This window comes from Gallus gallus, chromosome 14 (assembly GCF_016699485.2).
Source record: "Gallus gallus isolate bGalGal1 chromosome 14, bGalGal1.mat.broiler.GRCg7b, whole genome shotgun sequence".
Classification (NCBI taxonomy): Eukaryota; Metazoa; Chordata; class Aves; order Galliformes; family Phasianidae; genus Gallus; species Gallus gallus.
The window spans coordinates 389,033-409,653 of record NC_052545.1 but is presented as its reverse complement, the minus strand read 5'-3'; the positions used below and the strand labels follow the sequence as shown (position 1 = coordinate 409,653).

Below are 20,621 nucleotides of genomic sequence, written 5' to 3'. Positions count from 1 at the left end.
CAGGGAACCGGGCTCTCCATCTTGCAGATTCTATGCACGAGCACGGAGGGAATATGCAGAGCAACAAAACAAAAGCCTTTACATGCTATGCTGCTATGCCCATGTATTTCCAGGTACTTATTTCTACACACAACATATGCAGGCTTGAATGCACCTGTGTTTTCCTTTCCTCTGAGAATGATAGTGTTCAGTTGCAATAGAAGTAACTGTTCAGCTTCTTAAGTCAGTTAAATAACTGGAGAGCACACAGAGAAGATGGGAATATGAGAGCTAGCAAGCGAGATGTGCTGATCAGCTTGGTATCATAGAATCATAGAATCCTTGAATTGGAAGGGATCTTTAAAGGTCATCTCGTCCAACTCCCCTGCAATGGACAGGACACCACAGCTAGATCAGGTTGCCCAGGGCCTGATCCAGCCTGGCCTTGGAAGTCTCTGAGGATGGGACAACAGCCACATCACTGGGCAACCTGTTCCAGAGCCTCCCTACCCTCACTGTGAAAGACTTTTTCCTTATATTTAACCTAAATCTACCCTCTTTGAGCTTGAAGCCATTTCCCCTTGTTCTATCATCACAGACCCTATATAAATTTACCATGTAAATCTTGAAAGAATTCCACTGTTTTTAAGGAGTATTACATGGTCTTTTTCTTTACCTTGACAAGAGTAAAAGAGACAAAATACCAGAGTTTGCAAAAGAAACAACTGCCCACTACCTTTCTGTGACATAAATTATACCTTTGATTTAAAAATGCATCATGGCACTACCTAGGTTTTAGTGTATGTTCCCTGTTTGTACTGCTTTTGGAAGAACAGGTGGCTACTTTCATGGACTAAAGAGGAACTCGTGGCCCTAGCACAGGGAGCTTTTCTAGTGGATGTATCTGAAGTATAACCCTTCGGGAATCACTTATTCTTTTGCCATTTCTGTTAAGGAGTAGATGGAGACATTTACTTCTGGAAAGTCAACAGACCATGATAACTTATTTTAAATTTAGGCAAAAGCATGTTTTGCCTTTGCAGATGAATATCTTGAATCTCTGCACATCAGAATTCTTCTAACTGTTGCTTTCAATTAGAAATAATAAGGTTGAAGAGGCAAGCTCATTTAAAATATACAGGTAGGAAAAAGAATTCTTTTCAACTAAGCAAGAAGGAGAAGTCTGACTGTTGCATTGGAAGTTTCACGTGTACAGTGAGAATCCCCAGTGTACATTTTAATTGGCATTTAATATCTAAGCTCCTCAAATTCCAGTTGCTTGTGAAAAGCTGCTGTTTAACAACTACCTGGTGGTCTTAGGGTAGAAGGTCAAAGTCCATTACTGAGAGAATAATTAAGGGTTTAGTCCTCAACTTGGCTAATTTGATCCAGTTCCTCTGAAGTTAATGGACCTTGACTGATTTACATGAGCTGATAAGTTACCTTCAGCTCTGTGGCTTGTGAGTAAAATACTTTTCTTTCTCCGTGGAAGCAGAACTTCAGTTATTAGCTAAGAGATCTTCGTAATCTTTTGAGAAAAGTTCCACAGTGAGATATCACAAAGAAACTTAATGGTATTAATCAACTACAGGTGCCAATATCAACTGGAAAAACAAAGTTTCATGGAAGATCAGACTGGATATTCAAAGATGCTGCACTATATTATTCTGAATATCACAATATTTAACATCTCATTTGCTGAATAATACTTGAGTTGTTAATGTATGGGATTACCATAAATCCACTAACGGGTAGTATGTGTGAGAGCTGCTGAACAAATTGAAAAGTAGGATAATTCAAATATAAGCATGCATTAGGAAGGGATTTAAGGGAAAAAAACTGTCTCAGTTTTTTCTGCTGCACTTTGATTGAAGTAGATTTTTGTTCGGTGAGAAACATTCAGAAACTCTTTCTTAACAGTGATAGCCAGATTAAGATGAGTAGGTAATGGTCTTCTATAAGAACATAAGAGTTTTGCAATCAAAGAAATTTCTCTGCTCTCTTCGCCATACATTTAATGAATGTGAACAGACTTAACTCTCCCATATCCAAATTACCCAACAGTGATTTGCAAATAACTGATTGAAAATGCTTTCCTTTGAAAAACGATGAAAAATTACAGCCTTGTTTAATTTTGATGTATTCAACACAGTCCAACATGAATAAAGTGACTACTGTAGGTGGACATGACAAATAGCAGTCTGGTAATGAGGATAATAAGCTGGTGTCCAGGATAGAGGGCAACTTAAACCATTTAAAGTGCGACCTGTTCCCAGCAGGAGTACTGCCTCCACTGAGGATCTGCTTTACCTCTCCTGCACACTTATAAAGATACCACTCAGAGAAAATTGTATCTTGTGTGTTGTTTACCCATACAGGTAATGGCCAGGACAAGACTGAGCCCTGTCCCTCTGTACGGAGGAGATGGTGTGAATTTTGGTGTCTCAGCTTTCCCGTGTTTGCCTGAATACAAGTTTTCTTTAGATCAGTTTGTATATAAAATAAAAAGAAGGGAATTCAGAGTACAATCAAGGATAGCTGAATAACAAAGCTGGGAACTTGTTTCCACATTTCATTCTTTTTATTCCTACCAAAATAATGTCGGTGCTATTTTGGCTAATGCATCTTCAGCAGAAAAATTAAATTAGATTTAAAGCTTTTAATGTTTGGATCAAGAGAACACACGAACTGCCATATCATAATCTGCATTTATAGCACAGGAAGATGGAAAATGAGCTTGTAACTGAATCTGATAGAAGAATCCCAGAGACAATTCGTAGAGTTCCATAATACTGCTTTTCAGGAAACACTGATAATTCAGATATAGGGAGTGCAAAAGATGCTTTTCTCCAACTGCAAACGTAATTTATAAAATTGCAGTATTTTCATACAAAGTCTTGAAGAGGGAAAAAAAGCATAAACGTGTGGTGCTGTTCTGGGAAACTGTAGTCTGGGAATAGGAAAATCTGATCTAACTGTTAGGAACACGGGAGATTTTCTGCGTGCACAGTTCCAAGTGATACTGCTTGACGAGCAAGAAGCTAAGTTTCACAATTGTCAAGTAGTATTTAATAGATTTCTTCAGCTACTTTTATCAAAATAAGTATTTTGTAGTTATTAGTTGTATCTGCATGTATTTACAAGGCATTTGTCTCACATTGAGATAAAGGTGGGACGGCAAGCTCTGGGCTGCAGTCTTCCCTGCTTCCGTCAGTGTGGCACAGCCTTGCCCGTCTGTATGTGCCACAGTGTGGCTGTGCAGGTCCTGGCTGCTCCTGTCCCTATCCCCACATGCTCTGGCAAACTCTTCTGTTACATTTTTTCAGGATTTACGAAGTCTGAACTACTAACAGATGGATATTGTGAAAGTCTAGAAGATTTCACTTGGGAAAGAAAATACCAAATTCTTGTTCAATAGACATGGTGGACTGTATGATCTGCCAGGGACCACCAGCCCAATGCACAGATGGAGTCACCATTATGAAATTCAGTCAGTATGACAGAAGTTGCAGATAGAAGCAATTGACAACATCTAATTCTTTTCAGTTCTGACTATTAGAAGGTCAAACAAGCTTATGTAATCCATGAATAGCAGAAAAATACTACTGCAAAAATTTTGTAACCTATCATTAAAATTAATCAGACCATTTTAGTTTCTCAGGTTCATTCTGCGAGAAATCAGTGATTGTCAGGATCCTGTGTTGCTGGTGATGGCAAGGAGAAGGAAAATACCTGAGTAATCGTTAAAAAATTGCTTCTTTAAAAGATAATGCTCTGACTTTCTACTATGACAGCTTAATAGCCTGTAACTGATGCAACAGAAAGCAGTCACAGGCTTACAGCAAAGACTCACATACACAGTACTGCATAGTGCAGAAAAAAAGGGAGAAAAGCAAAAAAAAAAAAAAAAAAGGAGAAAAATATCATCAAACATCAGCACTTAAATCTCAACATTCTTCTTGTTGTTTCAGATCCCTGTTTGTTCCTTAAATGTCACAGTCTTTGCTTGGAGTGGTGTTCTCACAGCACAGAGTGTGTTTGTCTGTGTGTGTGTTTGTATGTGTGTCTGTGTGTGTGTGTATGTGTGTCTGTGCGTGTGTATGTGTGTGTCTGCATGTGTCAGTGCAGGTCTTTTTAGTCTCACATGAACTAAAGCTAATTCTCACCCTTTGTGAGTCAGCCTGAGCACTGCATTTTCCATTCTGCAGTATCCTGCCACATGCTTAACTGGGAAGGCTCTGGCATGCGTGAACTCTCACTTTGGCTATATACTCCTTCAGAAGTATCGTCAGCTTCTGGAGTTTTCATCAACAAATCTCTTTGTGCCCTGTCTTAATTATAGACTGTTGCTCTTTTTTTTTTCATTTGAGTGCAAATCCTCTTCCTGAAAGTGAAACAGTGGAAATGCCCACAGCCCTCACTTCTGCAGATCAGAGTTCAGGTTTCAGGAGTCAAAAGAAAAGAGCTGTGCCAAGCCTAGAGAAAAGTAGAGTGCTTAAAATGCCTTTGAGTTGTAATATTTCCTGGGCAACATACTGTTAATAGCACTGTGCAGGAATCAGTTGTGTGTATATGCTGTGCCCTACAACGTACAATAATATGTCAGCTATTAATTGGATACTGCTGTTTTCATTTATTGGAAAGAAAAGCATCTGTCCTGTATACTGAAATAGTCTCCAAATACTTTGAAAGAAACCAGCTATGTTCATAACCATTCTTACTGAGCCTTCAAAAGGAGCTCTTCTGATAAAGATGCAGTGCTGGTAACAGATCTGCTTCAGGAGGAAGTAGGTCAGTAAGAAATTGCTAAGTCAATACTTGAAATAATTGAATAGTTTAAACTAGAGGACAATAATTGAAAGATTCAGTCTTCTATATCTTTGTACTGTGAGAGTGTCAGCATGACGGAAATGACAAAGGCTGCTCCTGGGAGATCCTCCTTCCTGAGACATGAATCAGGACGTGTCTCCCAAAAGAGAGATGGAGATTTGAAAGGGATTTTCTTAATGAATGTCAGTATAAACAGATGGCGTCGTTCCCTGCCCTCACACATACCTGAGGCACTCTGAGATTTGTATGGATTTTTTAATGGAGAGGCGGTGCTTATTAGTTTTGGCCAGGCAGGTCTGTTTTCTGCCCTTTTTTAAAAACTTGTCAATCCTGTGGGTTTCTAAGTGCACTGGCAATACGCATGTCAGGAAGAGAGTTGAAAAGAATACTAATCTAATTCAGTTTTCTTGGTTTGGTTGCCACATTTGTGGATATACACACAGTCCAACGTTTTTCTTACTGTCTCTGTATTATGTCATGTACAGTATGTTTCAGCCAAACTGGGCTCCAGAGGGAGAAACAGTAATGAGTCCAACTGTAAAGCAGTTCCTCTATTTTATGATGTGCATTTAGCGTGCTGCTGTATTGCTCTCAGGATGAGCAGAGCGCTTTGTTTCAGCCAGCAGTGAGAAACTGAGTGTGGTGGGCTCCAGATCAGAAAATCTCCCCCAAAGATTCAGACTCAGTTACAAAGAGCATGAAGAATAGGCATCCTCTCTGGCATTGCTATGAGAGCATAGAAATGAATCATTTTTCCTGTAGCATCTTGACAATTAAGAATAAGGACAACATACAACAGGGTTACAACATACAACAGGGAACCTGTTCATTTCTGAGCGTTGCTAACAACTCATGACCACATGTTGCATTTTTTTATACACTTCAGTGCCATCCTGGCCTTTCTCCTAAATTCATACCAGAGAGGCAAGAGCAAACATTTTAACTGGTTTGTATGGCCCAGAGGGCTGCCCTTCACATTGTACTGGGCTGAATCTTCCTGTATTTTGGTAACTAGCCATTAACAAATGATTACAACAGATGAAATAGTGCAGTGATTGTCTTAGATATTGCTAGCATAAGACAGATAACAGTGTTTAAAACAAATCTTTTAAACTACAATAAAATGCTACCAAGATTATATCCAACGTTTATTTTCAATAACAAATGGAAGGAAAAAAAAACCCTTCCTGTGAAAGTAATTCCTTTCTCAAACTTAAATGTATCAGGTTCTAATAGCGGGAAAATAACATGTGCTGCTAGCATATTGTGATTATACTCAATTACAGCTTTTTTCCCCACTTTCCAGACTGTAGTAAAAAGAAATCTGTTCTATTTTTGTCAGCACTGCGGGCAGAATAGTCTAAGTGAATTCATTTTCACTGATTTTCACAGTCATCTGTAAACAAGATTTATTAAAATAATTGAGGATTATGTAATTTGTACAGCATTTAACTCAGCATTTGGAAGTGTTAGAAGCACTAATATACTTAGAATTGATTTGTCTTTAAATTTGGAAGGACTTACTTCCTAATGGAATCATAATCAATTCTTAACCATTGAGTTCGTGCTTATTTTTGGAGAGTGAATATTTGCGGGAATTAACATTGCTCTGTGACATTGCTCTGGGGAGAAAAGCAACCTGGTACAGTCAGTATGCATGGAAATGCCACACAACAAAGTACGTCTTGCATTTTTCTGTGCTAATCAAGAATTTCCTTGTTAGAGTGCAAAAGTTAGATAGGATGCTGTCCAGAAGTGCTGGGCTGCCACCCCTGGGCCCAGGGCATTGGGAAGTTTGTGGAATTCTTTGATGAATTGTTGTCTGACAGCACAGCCTTCTAACACTTTTCCTGTTAACAAATCCCTCACTCTTACACATGAACCTCGATGATCATTATGGTCCTTTTCAACCTAGGCTATTCTATGATCCTTTGACTCTGTGCAGATCTATCTGCTGCTGAGCCACAGTGTCTGCCCTCTGCAGAAGGTTTCTCCTCTCCTGGAGATGAGCAGGAGGGAAGCCACACCTGTCCCTCTTTTTAACACAGGAGGCTGCAAGGACAAAAAAGCAGCAAAATGCAGCAGCCCAGTCACCGTGTGCAGCAAGGGAGTACCGGGCATACAGGAAATATGAACAAGGACTCACTTTCCCCCCACACTATGGCAGCCTCCTGCATCTCTCTTAGCAGCTACAGATTTCAGTTGCATTTTGAAGCTGTGCCTCTGATGAGTTCTTGCAGCAGCACTGCTTTGCTCCATCTCTTCTGTCTGCCTGGCATGACAGTCTGTCCTTGGCCAGAGCTGTGCTTTGGTCAGTGGGAAGTTCATTTAGTTTGGATTTCTTGGGATTTCTTTTTTTTTTTTTTTTCCCTTTACTCTGTTTTGTCATTTGCTGTATATAAATCAACCTAATATCAGCGAGAATAACTAATGATGGAGACTGTGGGTCCTCTGAAAAAAAAAATTGCTTTTAGGGTGACATAATTGGTATAACAATATTCTCTGAAGTAATGCATATTAAGGCAACTGTTGCTAATTCCTCCTTGTATGTATTCAACTCTGAAAGCATCTTTCCTAGCAGTGTTGTTGGATTTCTTTTTTCCCTCCCAGTAACATTTGCATCATTGTTTTCCTTTCTACCCTTCTCTGACCATCTTGCATTTCTCTGTCTTTCCGTGACTCCCTGCATCGTGTTGCATCAGATTTAAGTTTATCGGTAATAAAAATGTCTGCAACAGTTATACTGAATTTAGGCAAATTGATAACATAATTCTAGAAAGTCAGATGACTGTCTTCTTTGCATTTCTGTAATGGTCATGCAAGTAGAGAATAGTCGTGGCCAATTTCTATTTATGAAGTAAGATCTGAAGTAATAGCTGAGATTGTTCCACCAGCAGCGATTGTCCTCATCATGCAGTCTCCATTGATGAAGAACAGAGGAAGCTGCACGGTTTTTAAAAATGAAATTTTAAACATATAGAGCAGAAATGCTGAAAGGCACTCAGAACCACATGGAGCCATTGCTTCCCTGCTGAAAAAAATACTGGCTGCTTTACTACTCGTTATTTTACAGATTGCTTCATAATCATGGTTATGAGAATTGGACCTGGTGCATAATGTATATTCTCTAATGCTGTAATTGTGTCCTGTTGATTTTCACTCTACTGTCTATTCAGCCGCTTTAGAAATAGAATATTTTCATGAGCAACTGCATATGATCAGTAGGTTTCCATAAAGATCTGGGTGGGATCATTGTCTGATGTTGCTTTACTGCCTCTCCTGGAATATCCAGGTAATCTTGGTGTATGCATGTATGAAAAACCCTGAGTAGTTTCTAAATGCATATATTTTACATTATTGAGCACAGCAAAGTAAAATTTAATATAATATTTTACACTGTTTTAAGAATACAAGGGAATTTCACTCATTCTTGTAATAAGAGGGTTTGGAGCTGCTTTATACAATGTTTGATATAACAGTGACATTTGTTTATTGTATATCCTTGATCAGCATTCAGACCTTTATAAGCACAGGTGATGTACCTGAACATCAGTGCAGAGTGACGGGGTCCAGTGCTGTCCTTTTCAGTCTCCCCTGTTGTGCCAGCTGCGGTCACACCTCAGGGATGGCCCTGGCACGAGCTCAGGCACACAATGGCATCAGTGTCCCTCCTGAAGAATGCTTGCCCATTAACTTCCAACTGCCTCTTTTAAATTCAGTTACACTTTGTAATTTGTTGGGTTTTTTTTTCAACGTTATTGGACAATATTATGCTTAATTCTAAGGGTTTGTAGGCATGTCATTAAAAAAGAAGGCAACTTAAGGTAGAAGAATTATGATGGTAAAAAAAAAAAAGAAGGTAAATTATATTTGTGCCAATTCTGATTCTCCTCGTGGGACCTATAGAAAAGCCCACTGAAATCAGCATGAGTACCGCCATCAGTTCTCTTGCACTTGATCTTATGCCAGTTACAATAAAGAACAGCCTGTGCATTGATGAGCTACGTTTATGGGTAGGCTTTCCTGGAGCTGTGCACTGTGGGCCCTGACCTACTTCAGCCCGATGCACTGGGCAAACACGATGCCGTACACAGGTGCGGCATTGGTGCACAAGCAGTACAGTAGTGTGCGTTTCATAGCATAGCATTCCTGATTATCAAGGAAAGTTAATCTCAGATTGTCATCAGGCAGTATATTATGATGCATATAGAAAACCTCTTTTTTTCCTCTTACATTTGCATGTGACTGATTATCAGCTCTCAAATTGGATTGTGATTCCATAGACTACTTCTGTGCATTATTCAGTAAAAACTGCCATAATCAATCTAAAAATTCTATCAAAATATAAGAGCTGTGATTTCATAATAAGTCTTTCTGCTGCTGCCACTTGATTGTAACAGTGCCTTCTGAACTTTATGTGGAGGGTTAAAAAAATAACGAGATGTGCATGCAGCACAGGTCAAAATTTATGGTGGTTTCAAAGGCGTCATTGTAGAACTCCAGCATATCTGTCCCAAAAAATGCTTCAGTTCCAAATCAAAGCTTTAAGGACTCTCTGCTCGCTAGAGAAAGAACTTGCAGCCAAGATGGATATTCAGAGTTGCTCAGTGTTCTTAAATTGTGAACAAAATTACTAGCTTTCCTTCAGTGGATCTTAGAAAGCGTATTTTTATTTTTAAAGTAGTCACACCATGTGTGTCACAGAGACATTACTACATTAGATACATGAAATGCCAGTTTATTTGCATAAAAATTCCTCCTTAATGGTTGCTAGATATGAAAATTAGGACAGCGCTTACTTTTGCATAAACGAGAAAAGGTGTGCCTGTGCTACGGATTGACTGAACAGTGAACCCAGCAGGAAAAATGCCCAAAGTACGCTTTATTTCTTCTGGAAAACAAATAGGTGCTCCCCTGCTACAAGTGTCCTTTCTCCAGTAATGTTATAACACATGAAAACTTTAAAATATTAACCATGCAATAGAAAGTCATCTTTGAGTGGACAAGGTCTGTGAAGCCTAGTCATCTTGCTCTGCAGTGACATACATATAGCTGTTTTTAGAGCATACTTAAATTATAAGAGCACAGCCTCTGCACATTCTCCATCCCTCTTTTCCATTATCTTCAAAATAGGAATGCAGCAGAACTTAGGGGAATATTTTGTATAAAGTACCGATTATTTTCATTGCTAAGCATGGATTTTGTTTTCCTGTCTCTGCTATACTCAAAGTGACACAACTTAGGAGACTGAGTATAATTTAAAATTCAGATTTGTTAAGAAATATTATGGTGAGAATTTCAAAAATGTCAAGAAAATGACTCAATTTAAATGTAGAATTTAAAGTGGGAGCCCACTATTCCTCAGATTTCCTGTATTGATTTTAGTTTTACCAGAAAAATGTATTTCATGCTATTTTGGCTCTTATCTCTGATACGAAAATGGAAAAATGAGTTGTGGGGGTAGGAGGAAAAAATGAAAAATGTGGATAAGCTCTAAGAACCTCAATACTGCAACTGAATCTTGGGCTGAGCCCACCTCAGGTTGGGAGCTCCCATGCAGGTCACTGTTCCGTTTGCAGTAATTGCCTGCTCCCTAAACGGAAGTGGTTTTCTGGTGCCAGAAATTGCACTCCTTCAGAAACTCAGTGTGTGTGGGTTCGGCTCCTGGCAAGGACAGTTTTTAGCATTCAGATGGTGTGGTGCCCTAGAAATAACTACGATAGACAGAACGAATGAGTGAGGTTAGCACGCCAGTCACAGTTACAATACTGAGTCATGTGTATATATTTATTTCACTGTTGATTGCCAAAGGCAGTACGAGAGTTTGAGGCTGGGTCATGTTGCACAAAGGACATCTGCAGTACTGCTCCGAGAGCTGCACTGTCTTGTCAAAGCCAAAATAAGAGATACAAAAAGGACAATGTTCCAATTTTAGAAACACGTACTGTGGTAATGCTGTGCTTTCTAATTACAGGAAATTAATTTGACTCTTAATTTATATTGGATTACATTAAAAAGAAGTTGTTTATAAACTCTGTAGTGCTGATTTCTCTAAAGCAGATGAAGTGATCCTTCAGTTACAAGCTTCTCAAACAGGGCAGTCTTTTCTGGGTGCTTTGGAAACCATCTAGTGAACAGTTTGCATTCAAAGTGAAAGTGACAAAAATAGGATGAAGGTTCCAGAAATTCCACTGAGGAACGTGTTTGTGAGGATTAAAAAATCTCCAATGCTTCTCCAACAGAGTGCAGATGTACCAGTGCTTAGCATGGCTTTGGTGGGGTTTGCTGGAAGGCTGGCAAAATGCTGGTTTGAGAATGACTTGCAGTGTTTCCATGGAATTTCTTTGTAGCTCTTAGGAAGAATTGTTATCGAACCACTGTACTTTGGAGCACCTGTTACGGAGGCTGGAGATGTGAATATTGATTATTGTCAGCCAGTGCAGATTCTTATTTGAATCAGTCTGTTTGGTTAAGAAGGAAAAATCATGTAATAACAATGTTTTTCACAAGAAGAGACAGCTGAAACGCTGGCTATTAGTGCAGCATTCATTATCTGTGTCTTTTGGAGCAGTTATTTCTTTCCTTTCTCTGCTCAAAAGCATTTTCAATCTGTTGTTATTACTTATCCAGATACCAGGAGAAGTGTTGTCACAGCAATTAGGAGTCCTGAGCCATTTCAAAGGCTCATTGCATTTAGTTTAGTGATGTCTTCTGCAAGAGTTTACCATCCCCCCACAGTTTAGTATCCACTAAAAGTTAGTGGAAGAAATGGAACTGCTCACGGAGGAGAGAAACCTGAGGGCAAGGAAAGCATCGTGTGATTCTCTGCACAGCTGTTCTGGCGAGATGAAGTTTCTTGAAGCTCCCAAATATTTGGTGTGTTGAATGAAATTGTATACTTTGAGAGGTAATCTCAGAGAGCATTGCTGCCTCACGGATCAGTTCTTGTGTGCAGAGTGGCAGACGACGTGCCACAGCCTTTTTGTTTCAAAGTCTTGCTGCAGTACAACCTACATGCTAGTGCTGTTGTCTTTCAGCGTGCTTTTCAAGATTTTTTTTGCTCAGTACCCTAGTTCTTTTTGGAGTCTTCCATTGTAATCCTGCTTTCAGTCAATACAGTAGAATTGGGAAAGCCTTGCAGTGCAGAAATCTGCACTGGTGTTGAATCCTCACATGACTTCCAGTCAGTTAATCTCTTCATACCTCCTGTCTCGCTGCAACCAGAACTCTATTGCTCCTGCAGCATTAATGTACTAGCACACAACTTCAGACAAAGAACCTACTTAATTTTCAGCAGAACTCCTGGCACACCATGAAGAAGCCCATCTGCTGCCGGGTGCCGGCTGCATGCACATCCCTGCCCCAGGTGTCAGCCAGAGCGGGGCCAAGCTGCTGCCTCCGTCCCCATGACAACCACACATCACATCACCATGGCAACACACTGCACCGTGCGGGATGGAGCCCGTGCCCAAACTCATGCAGCAATCCCACTTGTTAAAGCACTGGGAAATTGCAGAAACACATTGTAAAAAGGGAAGGAAAAGGCAGCATTGAAAAGCATTGCCATTCCTGCTGAATAACACACAAGATGGATGGCCACTGAGATTGTAGTGTTTTTGTCTTTGCTGCTGCATTTGTGAGGGAAATGGCTTCATGATGATCTTCTCCTTTACTTGTAAAATGGAATAAAATAGGGCACGTGTAGTGCATATGTGTAGAAATTATGAGTACAAAAACACATGTATATCACAGTGGCAATACTGAGTGTACCCATAAATACCACATAGAACGCGCTGTGTCTCATGCTTTCAATTCAGAATATGCAACTGAAAAAAGTTAGCATGAGATGGAGTGGTTTAATTCCTTATATGTAACCTGTTTCTCTTTTGTGTCTATTCGTATGTGTGTTTGAATGCATGTGTGTATGTGCTTATTTCAGCGGTCTATTTTTAAGTTACTAGTTTTTAAGCAACAGTAATCTTAAAATATGGTTGACATTTTGCAGTGCAGAATACATATTCCTTCTCGCTCTTCTAATTGCCATTGGGCTATTTCTTGTCTTCATATCATTGTACACATCTGCTGTACCTGCACAGCAGAGGAAAAAGACACATGAGCACCTGCTGCAGGGAGCAGGAGGGCAGGGTTTCACACTGCTGTCCTCCAGGGGAGAAGGACAGGAACACAGGGCCCAGCAGTGCAGCAGGCTGAGGGGTTTTCTCCTGCATTCTCTTCCTGAGGAGCTGGGCTGCAGTCAGTTTGACAAAGGCACATTGTCACGTACATGTAGAGGATTATGTAGGAAGTTGGAAATAGAAGACTGAAATTACAGCCTGTTTAAATCCTAACCTGTAATTCAACTTGACTATACCTCAGTGGTTTCAGCAGTCAGAACTCAGAGGGCATAATTTGAAGGCAGTTTGTAAATGAGAGTAAAAGGCAGTTGTCACTGGCACACCGTGCAGACCTTTGGGCCGGCTGCAGGGACAGCTGTGCACTGCCCCCGGCATCGCCTTGGCCTGGCAGTGTCCTGGTGCCATGTGGGCTCCAGGGGCAGCTCGACCAACCCTCAAACTGCAGAACTGCTGCTCTGTGCTGCATGGAAGGAGTCCCTTTCTAAATGTCCTCACTGAAAATTTTGAGAAGAATCACTGCAACCCTTCTTGAGACTCGTGGCCTTAGATAAAATCAGGCCCATCCTATATGTTCCAGATGAGCCTCTGGATTTCTCAACCTTGCAGGTGGTGCACACAATGAGGCTGCAAGTTCTAACTCAAGGAAAAGCAGAACTTGCTGTGTACTCGTGTGCTTGAGCATGTCGAGGGGACAGGGCAGCCCCAGCAGTGCCTGGGCACATGGCCTGCAGGTGAACTTCCCGAGCTCAGGGAGAAAGTCAGGTGGAGGACAAAGCACCTCGGCTGCTTTCGGAGCAGCACAGACCTGGCTAATGTGCAGCACTAGCATCCAGGCTGCTAACTGCCTGAGAGAAGGCTCTATGGCACTGTATTTCAGTAGCTCATGAAAAACCCTGCCTTTTGTGAAGGCAAAAAGCACACAAAGCAAATCCAGTGAATTTTATACAGGTCTACCACAAGCACATGGAAAAATCGGATTGCAAGAGTTCTCTTATTTTCATTGGTAGTCTCTAGTTCAACACACTGCAAAACTGGACTTCAGGTCGTGATGACACCTCATGTAAGTGTAAAATGTATTGGTTTTAATAAGCTATTATCCTCCCTTCTGGTTGTAAATGTGTAGGTCTTCAAATAATAAAGTCTCTGTCAAATAATTTGTTTCATCTGAAAATGAAATGAGAATTCTAAACATCTGAAAAAGGTAATAGACTGTATTTTTGTGATTTTTTGCACATCTTTATAATTAAGACAAAAATGAGGATGACTCTATGGCACATAACTGTAACAAGTGCCTTTAAGTACGTTATGAAATGTCTCCATGGCAACATCCTTTTGCTCATCATATTTATAGTGAGAAAAAGAAAACAAGCAAAAATAATATTAACCCTGAAACCTTTCAGAAATCCAGGGGCTGGAAGGTATCTGAAGTCAAGGTTCTGATCCTTAGATCACGTTACCAGAGATAAGAACTAAAGGTAGAAGCAGAGTGGTTTTTTTTGATTTCAGCATTATATGAAAATACCAAGTCACTGTGACCAATTACAACTTGTTTTTAACAGAAGAAAGTTAGGAAAAGGATGGTGTGTTTGTTTAGCTCATTGCAGAGCTGACCATGCTGGGTTAGACACACAGGTATAATCCCAGAAAGCCAGAGGAGAAACCCCTTTGGAAATACCCCTTCAAACATCCTCCTCTCTCACCCAATACTTCGGCACCATGTAAACGTGACTCAGAATGGACTGGAATCCTCCTTGTCAGGGCTTTGTGGAGCAGCAGTGTTTTACCTGTTCTCTTGCTACCTTCTTTCTGTAATGTCTTTTGAAATCTTTGAAATGCACAGGTAAATTGGGAAAAATAATTGTAAAAATGGTGTGTTAGGTTATCCACACTGAAGAACTGCACTGTAAGTGCTCCACTCAGTTTATCTACAGGACTGCAGCTGAAGAATCTTCCAGGTAATGATTCAGAACAGCATTTGATTCCTAGCTGTAATACCTGTTCTTGCATCTTCCCTACCCATTTCCCTTTAGCCTCCACAGCAATGTTCTATAGGAACACTTGACCGAAGCAGTATGAAAGAGGAGCATAGTGTCAGCGAAAGGCTCAGCTACAGCTCAAGGCAATGACAGTGTCTCAGGCCACCAAAAATGGGCAGATTGTTAGATAATTCTCCACCTACAAATCCCTTGCAGCTGTGGCTAAGTGCATGGATGATCTGAATATCTAAGCAATCATTTTTACTTAGGTATGAATACAGGGTCTAGAATTTATCTAATTACTTTAGGAATTATTCAACTTATTTCACTCTAGTTCATTCCTTCATCTAACTATTTTAGAACAAGTTCCTTGTTTATATTCAATATAAATAGGGAAGGAAACTAAGGGAAAATAAAAAGATTCTGAATTAAACCCCAAAGTATTTTTAATCCTTCGTGAATTATTCATTACTACTTCCCACAAAACACCTCCTGCATTCTCCAAATGTACTGCCATTTTAGGTAGATAAAGGCAGGATAAAATAATTGCATTAAGCAAAACTCCTTCTTTTTTCTCAAACAAACAAACAGACAAACAAAAAAAACCACCCAAAACCTACTATATACCGACTTTTCACCCGGTGTCTTCTGCAGTGGAAAGAAATAGTTTAACTGTCAAGGGAGAAAGTGCTGTAAACTGTGCTTACAAATCTGTACAGGAGCTTGAGCAGAGGGACAAATTTAAGGGCCCTTGTGTGCATGTATGCGAAGAATTACAGAACAGAAGTTCATTCTCAGTCACGTCTTTGTGATCCTGTTCATAGAGGAAAAAATGTGGCACTCGTACCAAAGCAAGTAGATGTTCCATCCTTACACTGTGTCCATCAGTATTCTGCCCACAGCAACGTGAGCGAAGTGGAACAGGGAAGAGTTTGAAGATGAGGCTGTAAGACCTGGCTGGAGTGTTGACGTCTACATCTGCCAGACTGAAAGAGAAGAAGTCTAAAATCTATCAGAAATGGAATTTGCTAGACATTAAGTTTCAAAGTGGACAAAAAGCTTATTCAAGTTTGGCTTCCTTTCTTTCTTTTAAAGATATTTTCCTGTATAAAATCAGGGGCTCTGACAGAGCAGGTTTTTTTATCGTTCCCCAAAAGTCTTTTCAGAATGGAACATCTTTCTACACGTTAAACATTCTGAACCATCTCTGAATTCTGTATTGTTACTCCAAACCCAGCACAACAGTTTCCTGATCCGTGCACTCAATCTAGTAAGTTCTGATGATCCCACTGTGGCACACACCTTGAAGCAAAATGTTTTCTGCTTGCACATACAACCCAAATCTTACACTGAAGCTGTGTTAAGTTCGAACAGCACGTCGGTATTCTCTGCCTTCAGACTTTTCTGGTGCTTCAGAATTACATGCACAGAGTGCAGCTGGTGGTGAGGCAGTCATTGTGCCCATCATATAGGTCATGGGAGCAGACAGGCAGCCAATGCAGCGAGCAGGAAGCAAGGTCCATGCTGGTCTGTTTTGGAAATAATGAGCAGTCCTTACCAAGCCTGTCTGTGTGGGGGGAACATGCAACAACCTTAATCAGCAATCAAAACTGTCTGTGTCAGGTATTCAAAAGGGATGGCGATGGCCTTACCTAAGGAACACCGAGTGTAAACCGACACCCTCCTTTAATACTAATGTTTCCCGGTCTAGGGCTCTCACACAGTAGAATTGCAGTCCTTGCTGAGGGTAGGTTGCCCTTGACTACTAAAACCTGAAACCTGGAGCTGCCTAATACAAGATACGAGAAAGAGGGATAGAGAAAGCTTATTCGTTCTGAGTATGTTCTAGGCTATGCAGAAAGTGCAGATTTTGCCACTCGTGCCCAGAGTGATCAGCAAAGCTTAATTGTTTGCTTAAGCAGCCTTTGGAGCAGTGAGAGCAAGCAGAGCTATAAATTTGCAGGGCTGGCCAGTGCAGTTGAGCAGCAAAAAGACTTTCAAAGAGGCGGTTTTGCTCCCAAGTGCTTATTGTCAGCTCTTTGAGTTAAACAGATTTTAACAACCCAAACAAAAACTCCGCAGGGGAGCCTTTTGCAAACAGAATACAAAGGAGCCATGCTCCAGCTACATCAAAGCTTCCAGGCCTTACTAACCTCTGGGGGCAGCTTGCTTCATCCGTGGCTCCTAACGCCATGCTAACGTCAGTCTTCCCGCCTACCGGCGAACCGTTTTTCTGGAGTTTCCTGATCGAGCTTGAAGCTGACTTCATTTAAGGAACAGCCTTGCTTTAGGCAGAGCGCAGCCATCCCTCTTACAGACCCAGGCTGCCTCATGAAAGGTTTGCGAATGCTGTGAGTGGATTTGGTCACAGGGAACCCGCGCAGCTCGGGCTTGCTGTGCTGTACAGGCTATCTCTTGTGTGAGCTGGAGAGTCGTGGGGCAGCTCTGAAGATAAGGTGATGCCATTTCTTTTTGTCTTTTCTCATTTCCGTTTCTGTCCCTCGGCCCAGTGTAAATAACAGATAGTAATAGGAGATTGCAATTTCTAAAATGTTCGTGGTAGTGAAATTCCAAGCATGTTTAAGAGAGAAGAGCATTACTTACAGTGTGTTTTTTGATGTGGTTTTGTTCAGAATATGACAACATTAAAACTGCAGCAACAGGGGGGATGTTCAGGTAGCTGTGAAGAACTACGACAGATTATCAGGAATAAAATTGTGAATATTTATGAAAATTGTTAAAAGCCCCACAAAGGATTTAAAGGATGGTTTTTTTCATGCAATTGTTAAGACACACCTCCAGGGCATTTCATGCCCCATGCTTTTCATGGTCAGATAACATCACCATTCTTTAGTCCTCTTGCCTATATGGCCTTTTCAGACTATATTTTGCTGCCCATAATAAACTAGGAAGCTGTGAAGACCTGATCCCTTTCCTTGGTCTTCTCATCTCTGTACCTTCAGTTTTCATAAGCCAAATGGGTGATTGCGTAATCTTCACAGTAGTACAGACTTAAAATATCTTTTCACCTAGAATCATCCTGCTTTTCATTGTGACTGTGTAGGCTGAAGAATTCTGCCTTTGACATTGTATGTAAAGGATTTATTTCTGTCATCCACCGGAACATGCCATATATACTGATTCCTCCTGACACCTCCATGGCTGGTTACATTTTTAACAATGTCTTACGGACTGCGAAATACCTGACACGTCAACCAGATGCTTGTTGTATTAAATGAAAAATTATTTTTGATCCTATCACATTTAAAAGCTGAAGGCAGAGGCTCCAGATACCTCGAAGTACTGCATTTTCATTCCCTTTGTCCCACCACCAGTGTCTGGTCCAGTTGTCAGATGGAGGCTGAAGGGAGTGAGTGCAAGTGCAAATGTTTTTTTTTTTTTTTTTTCTGCTAGATGAAGTCTTCTTTAATTGTGTGAAAATGGACAGGTGTCACAATTCGGAGGAAGAGATTTCAGTGGGATAAATTACATCAAGGAAGAGTATTAACTTCCTGTGATTGTGACTGCAGAGTGGCATGGGAAGGATGCAGCTCTTCCTGCAGCCCTCAGCACAGAGCCTGTCTCGACTTCTCCCCCGGATTTTCCCCGGGGCTGGGTGGCAGCAGTCCTGCCCCAGGCACAGCTGGGCAAGGCCACCTCTCCTATCCTCACCCCTCTGGTGTATTCGCTGGAAATGGGACTGGCTGCTTCTGTGCTCATTTCATTTTTACGATTTTGCTCATACTATGACAGCGCAGTAATCATAATTCAAGAGGAATTTTAATTATTACAGAATATTCCTCTAGATAATAAGTTTTTGTACTCTTTTTGGCTTTTGGGGTGTTTTCTGATAGTTTTTGTTTCTTTGTTCGTTTGTTTGTTTGCAATAAAGAATGAATTGCTGTGACTCTGAAGTGAAGACTTTAGATCCAGTTCCAGCTTCCAGTGCATACTGTTTGTGCTCTCATCAATTTTGCTCCCAGCCTAACTCATTTCTGCTGGAATACCAGAAGAGGAAAAAGGTGTGGGCATGTTAAATTTAGGATATCTGTAAAGCCTTGTGTGCCACAGATGCCTTTTGCTAGGTAGTACAGGGTTTCAAGTGCCAGTAAAGTGTTTCCCAGCTGGCCATCAGGAAATTCTAGTGTTACTGTATTCTCTAGACTAAGGTCCTGACAAGCCTTATTGAAACACTGAGTTCAAAATGCAGGAATTGCAGAAAGAGTACTCCCAAGAGAACAGGAAGTCCATTTCATGTGAGGCAGTTTAAGAGTTTATCTCATTTAGCTCAACAAAAGAAAGCTGAGAGGAGATGTGATCATTCTTGGAAAACATGTCTGCAAAATACATAGCACAGAGAGAAGAGAAACAGCACAAAAACCAGCCACAGATAAAGCAGAAGCAGATTTCTAACTTGAAGAGAAGTCAAGTTGTGAAAAGAAGAAGCGTGTCAGAGACAGAAAAATGTTTAGGTGGGTTTGAGAGGTGCCAAAGGTCCAGAAGTTTATGCTCACCAACTCATCTCATTTGCTTTGGTCTCACTGTGCTGTAAAACCATAGAAATTCCCTGGTTACAGCTGGGGTTTGACCACTGCAAAATTCTCACTGAATGTATTACATCCTTGGCTTTGAAGTTCATTCACTGTAAATCTGAAGCAGTTAGGAGAGAAGTTTCTCTGCTGTCAGAATGGCAGTTGAATTATAAATGCATACGTCATCTTTTAAAAAGAGCAGACTTGAAAATCTGGCACTAAATAATCTGACTTCCATGAAAGATAACAGGGGAGAGTGTTCATGTTTTAAGCTGCTAACTTAGATTTACAGCCAAGCTCTGTTTCTATGAAGAGGGATGTAACAAAATACGTGGTAAAGCTGCAGTGATTACAGTACCATAATTCTATAGAAAATACGTTCTATGATATTAGTGAAATGTATTTTTCCTTGCAGCATTGATGTCTCTTACTGTCTGATGAAGGATCCTTGCCTCTTTCAGTGCTGAGGGTAAACAGCCTCACAAAAACCCGCCCAGCACCTTCTGGTATGCTTTTTATGCTGTGTGTGGCACCAATCTTATTTGTTTCTCACTGTTCAAAGCATCTCAGAAGAGAAATGGTTATCTCACAGACTTTTCTGTCTCATCTATCACTCACTACTGTCTCTAAGGGCTTCACAGTGACTAATTAATTTAACTTCACAAACTCTTGCAAGATAAGGGATAGCATTTAGTTGAGGCACAAAGAGATGAAGGTCAAAAGTTTCTCCAAACTTGGAAGTGCTGTACTGAGATGTTGTGAGCATGGTGTTCAGAACAATAAAGCTTTTTATGTTCAAATTACAAGTTGTTATTTGTCTCAGTTGCAATAAATGGTGTTCAGCATTTCTGTCAATCAGAATCTGAGTTCAGGACAGACATCCATAAAATAAGAAATGAGTAGTTGTGAAAATATGCTGTCTATAAGTGCCCGTTAGTGAGAGGAGGACAAAAAATCTTCGACAGATGCAAGGCTATAATGTGGTAGCACATTATAATCTCAGACAGCATTTGATGTTCAGGATGTTTTCTTCTCCAGCAGCTCTTTGTCATTTTCAAAGATGACCTTCTCCGAGCTCAAGGAAAGTATAGAAAAGCAGCGGGAGGCCTGTATGGGTGAAGGATCTCCTGACCGACCTCGGCCATAAACTAAATGCATGCAAGACATGG

General features: G+C 40.6%; 1 protein-coding gene and 2 long non-coding RNA genes across 5 annotated transcripts in view; 1 reads left to right on the top strand and 2 right to left on the bottom strand.

The window, feature by feature from the left end:
* Nucleotides 1-20,621, bottom strand: part of SHISA9 (shisa family member 9) — a 157,064-nt gene that overhangs the window by 81,518 nt on the left and 54,925 nt on the right. The window lies entirely within an intron of this gene.
* LOC107054592 overlaps nt 1-20,621 on the top strand; it is a 336,025-nt gene that overhangs the window by 269,046 nt on the left and 46,358 nt on the right. Inside the window, exon 14 of the long non-coding RNA XR_006931508.1 lies at nt 19,868-20,621. This exon is cut by the window's right edge and continues 34 nt beyond it. This is a non-coding gene — a long non-coding RNA (uncharacterized LOC107054592). The remainder of the gene's footprint in view (nt 1-19,867) is intronic.
* Nucleotides 13,867-20,621, bottom strand: part of LOC121106793 — a 33,408-nt gene continuing 26,653 nt past the window's right edge. The window contains exons 1-2 of the long non-coding RNA XR_005839836.2: nt 17,074-20,621; nt 13,867-16,449 (exon numbers count right to left, since the gene is read on the bottom strand). The exon at nt 17,074-20,621 is cut by the window's right edge and continues 26,653 nt beyond it. This is a non-coding gene — a long non-coding RNA (uncharacterized LOC121106793). The remainder of the gene's footprint in view (nt 16,450-17,073) is intronic.